The sequence below is a fragment of the Pagrus major genome, chromosome 6 (genome assembly GCF_040436345.1).
Source record: "Pagrus major chromosome 6, Pma_NU_1.0".
Lineage (NCBI taxonomy): Eukaryota > Metazoa > Chordata > Actinopteri > Spariformes > Sparidae > Pagrus > Pagrus major.
The window spans coordinates 37,645,698-37,653,578 of NC_133220.1; positions in this window are offsets into that span (position 1 = coordinate 37,645,698).

Below are 7,881 nucleotides of genomic sequence, written 5' to 3' on the forward strand. Positions count from 1 at the left end.
TCCACACGTGGGGCCCCTAGGCTGCAGCCTAGGGAAGCCTGTGCATTAATCCGCGTCTGGGTGTACAACAGTACACATGTAAAAGTAAACTTTTCGTGGTCAAAAGTGTCCATCCACTTGTAAAGAACAAGTATATCATGGCAGCAGCGCCACCCCTCCCTACTCGCAGAACACGCGCTGTGCGTAGGGCCCCACGATCCGTGGGGGGCCCCATTTTGCGCAAGGGGACACATTCTCTGCAAATGCGCAAAGGCTGCGCATTGCTGCCGTGAGGCGCGCGTAGAGCACCAAGTCAGCCCGAGGCAGGAGAGAAAAAAAAGAGACGAGTTAAGCTTAGTTTATGCTTCTGCGTCAAGTCGACGCCGTACCTACGCCGTCGACATGACGCCGTCGTTGAGCATTCGAAGTTCTGCGTCGGGGGTCCGCGTTGCTCTGCAATTCACCGCCATGCCGCCAGGGGGGTGTGGCTGTGTGGCTGTGTGGTTTCAGGGGTTATAGCCGAATCCTTGCTTTATCTTCCGGTCACAGTAAACAACAGTAAACAATGGCGACCGAGGTGGAGCAGCTGTATTTGGAGTTGGATCAATATTGAAGAGCAAATGCTTATATTGTAAATGTTAAAGCACAGGCGACAGAGAAGACGTTTGCGGAGGTGGTCTGTACGATCGGAAAAAGCAACTGCCGGAAATTACGTTCTGAGCGGACCAATCACAGCGCTTGCGGTCCGCGTCAACGCGACGCGTAGTTAGGATTTTTTGGAGGTGCACGTCAGGCTACGGCGTAGGGGTCTGCGTCGACGGCGTAGCTACGGCGTAGGTACGCCGTCGACCTGACGCAGAAGCATAAACTAAGCTTAATCTGACACCGCACACGTTGCCGCAATGTTTGACAGCAAGCAGCATCTGACCAGTCAGCGGTCAGATGCGCCGACAGCAGTGTTGGGGCTAGTTACTTTAAAAAGTAATATATTACAGATTACATATTACTCTCAAAAATAGTAATGCCTTACACTACTATATTACTCCCTGGAGAAAGTAACTAGTTATATTACTAGTTATATTACTAGTTACTTTTTTTCTACTTACTCTAAAATTGCCTGAGATGCATAAGATGGAAAGAGAGCAGACAAAGGAGGAGTCTTCTTGAAGGTCTTTATTAACCCAACAACAGACTGGCCTACATGCTGTTTAACTTCCTCAATTAACATTGTCTAGTGCAAATACAAACAAGTGTACTTGTGCAATCAAATACACAGAAATATTAACTAATATTGAAAATAGTGGTTGAATTTCCAGCCGTCGAACGAGGTTTTTTGCAGAGCGGTGCCTTCTTCAGGACACGAGCTAGCAGAAGCAGCAGCAGCAACATGCTCCGGACTTGTTGACTCTTCCATTTTTTACCCATCTGCCCTGGCGGGTGCCGCTGGCGACCAATCGGTGATGGTAAATGATACCTCGTGTCAAACCCCAACCAATCACTGATCCATTCACGCCCCCCCCCCCCCCCTCCGTGCTGTTTTGTGTGATGCGTGTGTGGTGAAGTAGCTGGTAGCTACTAGCAAATGTAACGCAAGTAACGAGCCCGGAAAATTGTAATATAATTACTATTTTCAGTAGAGTAATGCCTTACACTACTAGTTACTTGAAAAAGTAATCTGATTACAGTAACACCCAACACTGGCCGACAGGCAGTTGGATGCAGGTGGAGAGATGGCCTTCAAACGGCAATATGAATCGGGAGCAAGCAAAAGAATGACAAAGTCAAAACAAGAGGAGGCTCGTGCTTCACTTGAAGGTGGGTATGTTGTTGAAATAAAAAAGAAAAACTTTGTGGCATAAACACCCCAGCTGCTAGCCTTCTAATCATGAGACAGCAGAGAGGATAATTCTGTCTAGATGTGGACTGGAGATTAAATTTTCCAGCTGCCCTGATTATCATTTATTGAATATCTTGTTAACTGCATCTACATTCACCTCTGTTGAAAAAGGAGTGGTTAATTGACCAGTTGGTGGTCGTATGTTGGCTCAGGTTTATAGCCTATCAATCTATGCTATCAATAGAAGTTTTGGGCTCTTTTTATGGAGGTAAAATGTCGCCATCTCTTGGTGAATTTAATTCATAACAGTCATATAAGATTAGATAAAATAAGATAAATTAAGAAAATCCTTTATTTGACCCACAATGGAGAAATTTAAAGCGTTGCAGCAGCAAACAGCAGTGTAGGAATATAGAACCTAAGTACAAAATGTAAAAATAACTATATAAAAATATTTAAATATAGAAATATCATCAAATCAAATCATAATGAATATTATTATTAGTTGTAGTCATATTTGCATTGATTGCATTTTAATCTTTGTGAGGCTACCCCCATTGCAGTAACTCTCCCTATTACAGTTGCCTTTGCTGAGCGAAGCTTTTCAAAACTGAAGCTCATCAATGGCGCAAGAACACTTGAGTGGCCTGACTATCATAAGCATCAACTCAGAAGTGGCACAGCAGCTGTCATATGATGACCTCATTGATGACTTTGCATCCAGAAAATGCAGACGTGTGCATCAGTAAAAGGCTTGTTCCATTGTTGAAAGAGTCATTTTGTAATGGGGGGGGGGGCTCAAAATGAAATTCTGCTTAGGGCCCCAATTTGGCCAGGGGCAGCCCTGCATGGCAGTCTTGAGTTCCAATGATTTCTACAGCTCTCATGTTTCTGTGATGAATGAGTGGAACACAAATTACTTTGTCACAAAAACATTCATGAAGTTTGGTTCAGTAATGAATTTAAAAACAACTTGAAGGTTCAATTTATTATTTATTATAGAAAATTCTGTGAATCAAATCTTCTTTGTAGCATGGCCTCTTATCTTCTGAGTGATTCTGATTGATAACAGCTGGTGACTTTTCTGGGCCCATTTAATAGGGCTTCAGGGTCTGACACAACCCATGGCCCGATGGCCCAGGGCCAGTAAAAGCTTATGCAGGGCAAGTTGATTGTCTAGCAACCAGTGAGCACATATGAGAAGATCAGGGTTTTCCTTACCATTAGTCTAACTTTGCTGCATGGCCTAAGCATTTTTTTACAGCGCCTATAGGCGAAAAAACTATGCTGAGACACGTTTCTGGTCGTGCTGCGCTGCTTTCGTCTCTTTGTCGGAGTTTCACCGTCAGTGAAACGGACAGACACTGAGGTGAAAAAACAGTGGAAACCAAAAACAAACTACCGTTCTCCACTAGCTCAGAGAGCAGGCAGCTCATTACCAGGGAGCACCTGGAGCCACTGCATGCATCTCAGCAGGGAGACAGACGAGCATGGTTCAGCTCTTGGTTCTGCTTAAAGACGCCACTGGTAACAAAGATTAAGAGACAGAATTTTGGTTCATTTTTGAGAGTACACTGTAAAATATGTGTTAAACATATAACAATGGAAATGTTTAGTTTAGAGTTTGTTGGTTTGAAAATAATACTTTGTACAATTTGGCCTTTGCTCTTTGAAGGTTTTCAACCTGATGACCAACCAACCAACCAACTGCTGAAAAAAATAAATAAATAAAAATAAAAATTTGGAATGAGTTGTCCTGTGCGTCCTTTGAGGATTACAGTACCAAGCCATTTTCAGTTGGGCTGGAGTTGAACAAACTTGACAAACCTGACAACAAAAACCAGACACACAGTAACAGCGACAGTGAACCAGGTGAAGTGAAGATAAAGTGTTACTCGAGGCTAATGAGTGTTGTGTAGTGGAAGCTTCGAATAATAACCAAACGGGCGTTGTTCAAACTGAACATTTTACTTGCAAATATGCTGCAGTTTTACAAAAAACAAGGTAAACCAAAGGACTTTTGCATCACTAAAGCTAGCGACAAAAACACTAAACAGGTTACTTCAAAATAAAAGCACTTCCTGTCAACACTATCCAAAGTAATACTGAATCATTACCATTAGCAAGTTAAAAATACTTTACTGTAAATAATGTAAATAGTGTGTTTTAACAAATAAACTAAATCAATTAGGTCCCCTTTCCTTGTGTATTCCATACTACCTGACTTTTCACAAAATATGGAGAAACCTACATTTATACACCACATTCACTTACTGATCCAATATGTGCCTAATTTATATTTTGTGTATTTGTGTAATATAACAACATGACATATCAATAACTAAAGGAAAACAAGTAAATCTAAAGGGAACTTCATTGTCACCAACATTATGGAAAAAAAGAGTTAAAAAAAAAGAGTTAGTTAAATTTTTTGGCTGCCGGGCCAGTGAAAATATACAAGGGGCCAGTAAAACTCTGATCTACTGGCCAAGTCGGCCATTGGGGAAAAAATGTTACATTTAACCTTGGGCTTGTTTGATACACCCATTAGACTCAGCCACAAATAATACAATGGGAAAGTCTAAGGAGCTCAGCATTGATCATCATTGATTTGAGGAGGTCAGGAAAGTCACTTGGAACCATTACAAAGCAGTTACAGGTCCCAAGATCAACTGTACAAACAACTGTTTGTAAGTATAAAGTGCATGGCACAGTTGTGTCACTGCCACGATCAGAAAACACAAACTATTACCTGCTGCTGAGAGAAAAACTGGTCAGAATGGTCAAGAGTCAACCAAAAACCACCAAAAAGGCAAGTCTGCAATGAATTAGAAGCTGCTGGAAGACAGGTGTCACAGTGTCCACAGTCAGGTGTGTTTTACATCAACATGAGCTAAGAGGCTGCTGTGTTAGGAAGAAGCTCTTGATCCAGACGCAGCACCTTAAAACTGGACTGAAGTTCGCTGCTGATCACATGGACAAAGAAAAAACCTTCTGGAAGAAAACTCTGTGGTCACATGAAACAAAAACTGAGTTGAATGTTTATCAAAAACACCTAACTGAGGTGAAACTGGCCAAGAGACATTGAACCACGAGCAGGGCTTGGTAGCGTTCCAACCACGCGCTACGACAAAGCCCTGGTCAAAGACAGACACAGACTGATCCAAGAGGAGGTGAGAGCTGGTGTGGAGGAACTGCGAGCTAGCCAGATGGTGGGGATGCGACAGCAAGGCGCATGGACGAGATGGGAAAAGGCAGTGGACCGCAAGATCTCCTGGTCCGACCTTTGGCAAGCTGAGCCTCACCGGATCAAGTTCCTGATTGCATCCGTCTATGACGTCTTACCCAGCCCATCCAACCTCTTCTGCTGGGGCAAGGTTGACACCATCATGTCCTTTGTGCCTCAGAAGAGGAACGCTAGAGCATATCCTCAGCTGTTGCCCAAAAGCCCTGGGAGAAGGACACTACACTTGGCGCCACGACCAGGTGCTGAAGGCGATAGCAGAAACCATCTACACCAGCATCACCCAGAACAAGCCTCTCCGACCAGCGAGGCAGGCGATTGCTTTTGTCCAAGCAGGGGAGAAGCCTAAGCCCCAGCCAAGGGGGGCAGTGGGACTTCTTGGAACCGCACCGGACTGGCAGATGAAGGCCGACCTGGGGAAGCAGCTCAGATTCCCAGAGCACATCGTTGAAACCACCCTGAGAGCAGACATAGTTCTGTTCTCAGATTCAATAAAACAGGTGGTCCTACTGGAGCTGACAGTTCCCTGGGAGAAGCGCATGGAAGAGGCCAATGAGAGAAAGCGTGCCAAGTACGCTGACTTAGTGGAGGAGTGCTGTAGACGGGGGTGGCGTGACCGGTGTGTGCCAATAGAGGTGGGCTGTAGAGGCTTCGCAGCGTGATCTCTCTGCAAAGCATACAGCCTGCTTGGCATCACAGGTGCACGCCAGAGAAAGGCCATCAAAACCACCACAGAGGCAGCTGAGAAGGCCTCTAGATGGCTGTGGATCAAGAGGGGCGATCCGTGGGTACATGCTACTTTGACACAAGTCGGGACTTGATCAATCCCAGCTGGGTTGCCTGGGTAAGGGTGTATGATATTGAAAGACCTGAAACACCCAATGACCCCAGGTTCCATCACTGATGATGTGTCTAAGTGCATCAATAGATGTATATTTAACTACTTTCCTGTCCTCACTGCTCTTGCATACACATCCTTCCTTTTGTTTTATTTTGTAATCCTTATCTGTTCCTGGTCTCTGGGATGCCTACTGGTCCTTCATGTGCATTTGAAAATACATTTCCAACCTCAAAAGTGTTAACAAAGTGTATAACATGCATTTAGAGCCATTCATTTCTCATTGTTAAGTTTGGCTGAACTCCCTTACCCTACATCACTTCAAGTTTGTATTTTAACAAAGAAAATCCTCTCACAAAAAAGATTCCAGAAGTCACTGTGGTGTATGTACATATGTATATTTTCTTTAAAATCTATTTTTTTACATAATTTTTCTACAGATTGATTTACTGGGGACTTTAGGAGCCCATCCCTGATTACAGCTCTGTTTCTGCTGTCTTTTTTCTCCGACTCCTGTCTCTGGTCTTATATCTTGTGAGTGTGTGTGCATTTGTGTGTTTGTGTGTATATCTGTCTGACTCGAATCAAAACACTTAATGTACTACACAGACTTGGTTGGCTGAGTAGCATCTTATGAGTGATTTACAATGCACCAATCCATGCAATTGGTCTGTGGTCTACTGGACAGCTAGTCCCACAAAGATAATTGTATGAGCCTCATTAATAACTTAGCAGGGTGTGTGTTTCAGCTACACTTTAAATTGCTTTGTTATAATGCAAATGATAATTGAATGGTTTTAAAAAATGTTATGAGGCAGTCTCTCTTGCCACTCTTGTAATACACCAATACGAAAATTGGCTGGCTCCAATAAGATCCCGTGCTGCCGTAATATGTCCAAATCACAACCAAGCATCATAGTTTTAGCAGCCTGCGTTACCCTGATTTTTAGTGAAGTCTCTCGGCTGTAAATTTTGCAGACTGAACGTCTGGGATAGGTAGGACACCCAAAACTTTCACTCTCGCTGATCCCTAGAGGGGCCACTGCATCCATGTGCGCTGCTGCCATGAAATCGAATTAATTAATGCAATTAATTAATTAATTGCTGCCAATCGTTGCTATGGCGGCGGCACGCATGGATGCAGCGGCCCCTCGCTGTGCTCAGAACCTGTGCTGGTGAGCTAGCAGATGTCCTGACTGACATCTTCAACATCCCCCTCAGTCAGGCCATCGTCCCCATATGCTTCAAAATATCCACTATAATACCAGTAGCAAAGAAATCAGTTGTATCCTGTCTGAACAACTACCGCCCCGTCGCACCAATTGTGATGAAGTGTTTTGAGCGGCTTGTCAAACCACACATCACAGCCAGCCTCCCTGCATCACATGACCCACACCCAGGACTTTTTCAGGCCAGGAGTCAGTCATGTAACCAGGCCACCCTGGCGCGCACACACACACACACACACACACACACACACACACACACACACATAGTGCATTCCAAATAGAAGTCCACATATGGGACCTATTGTACAATCTAAGGTTGGAATATACAGTAACTTTTATGTTTGGGCTGGTAAATACAGTAACACAACAATCCTCAGCAAAATCCACTAACACACTTAATAGAAGAGAATAAAGGTTTTACATAATAAGTAGTGCCAAGGTTACAGCTATGCATAAAAAGTCATGTCATATAGAATATCAACTGCCTCATTGGCACATATTTTTTATGTGTAGCCTACAATATAACCTAATAAACAAAGACAACTAAGTCCAAATCAAACAATTAATCAGCTATGAGGGGACAGCCTTCGAACACATGTTCACAGAACACATGCACGCACGCACTGACAGACACATATATGCAACGTATAATACAGTCCGAGAGCATAGTTCCTAATAAGCAATCACATAATATTGACTAATATTTTATATAGGCTCTAATTATCATACCGGGGAATACTAATGAACCCCAACC